Source organism: Frankliniella occidentalis, unplaced genomic scaffold (assembly GCF_000697945.3).
Source record: "Frankliniella occidentalis isolate FOCC.00 unplaced genomic scaffold, Focc_3.1 Scaffold31, whole genome shotgun sequence".
In the NCBI taxonomy this organism is placed as follows: Eukaryota; Metazoa; Arthropoda; class Insecta; order Thysanoptera; family Thripidae; genus Frankliniella; species Frankliniella occidentalis.
In genome coordinates, this window is record NW_026267161.1 from 1,753,943 (window position 1) to 1,755,296 (window position 1,354).

A 1,354-nucleotide genomic window follows, 5' to 3' on the forward strand; every position below is an offset into this window, starting at 1 on the left:
CCGGACAAACAATGTCAACTCAACGTCAAACGTTCACTGGTGGAATAGATAGATATTCATGCACTTTTCACTCTGTTTCCATATTATTTACTTTACATTTCTATCAATTATTAAAGAACTAAAGAGAAAAAGAGCATTCAGTTGGCAGGAGCTGGAATATTTCTGCCTGTCTTAAAAAAAAGTGTTAAGTCAATGAGGATTTATGAACCTAAACACATCATAATTAATATTTGTAAGATTTCATGAAAATAAATAAGGTAAAACTGTGTCCCTCCACTAAAATCAACACACAACTACATACATGGAGTAAGCATAAAAGCAATAAAGAAATGGCAATTTAATTTAGAAGACAATTTAGAAATGACAACTTGAATGGTCAATGCAAATAACTTAACGCTGAAATAGACTGAAATAGATTAGACTGAGGTATCTTCATATTCTCTTGACTTACTCAAAGCCTGATACACAATCAATATATGAAAGTGGAAATAAATAGCAGCATTTCTCTAAGTGAGACTCTGATGATTTGCCTCTACTTCCTGTCCACTAAAATTAACACGACCACATATTGTAGGATCAAGTAATAGGCCGTAACCCCTCAAAGAGAAACAAATCACAGGGTGGCCACGCAATCGGAGTTTTCAAATTACCTGACTTTATACGCAAATTCCCTGAATTTGAAATGTATTTTGCCTACCAAAAAATTGAAAATGCCACCGAAAGTTTGAAAACAACAATTTGGGGCAAGATTCAGTCATTTTCCCTGACCAACATTCAATTTCCCTGACTTTTGCCTGACTTCACTGACCAATATTTTTTTCCCTGACGTTTCCCTGACTTCCAGGTTGTGTGGCCACCTAAGGTATTTAATACCTAAATAAACTTTGACCAAACTTGACTCTACCATAATGTATTGATATTTAAGTAAATGTTACATAAAAAGTCAAATAAACTTACCAGAATCATTCCTGTGATCATGAGGAAAGGGGGCCATTCTCATGCTGTGTGCTGTGACACTAACTCAGCATGTATTGGGTGATAGCTAACGGATGTTTAGCTGATGTCAAGCACAGATGCAACTATTGGGCGGTCTTCCTGCAACAGGGTAAAAACAGAATTTTGGTTTACATATATCATGATGACAACAACTCCTATCTCTCAGGACTCCTAAGAGTTTCAGGTAGCTGCCTAAGAATAATGTGCCATGCTTCAAAAGCATTGCCTAGGATAGATAATTTCAACTCAACGTAAATGTTCACAGGTGAAATATCATAAATATTCATGCACTGTTAACTCTGTTTCCATATTATTTACTTTCCATTTTTATCATACATTACAGAACTAAAGAGAGAAA

The 1,354-nt window shown here is 35.2% G+C and overlaps 1 protein-coding gene across 1 annotated transcript in view; it reads right to left on the reverse strand.

Annotated features, from left to right (window-relative positions):
* Positions 1-7: 7 nt before the first annotated feature.
* LOC113202981 (probable 3',5'-cyclic phosphodiesterase pde-5) overlaps positions 8-1,354 on the reverse strand; it is a 26,659-nt gene continuing 25,312 nt past the window's right edge. Inside the window, exon 6 of the mRNA XM_052265850.1 lies at positions 8-1,095. The gene's annotated coding sequence lies outside the window, so the exon portion shown is untranslated. The remainder of the gene's footprint in view (positions 1,096-1,354) is intronic.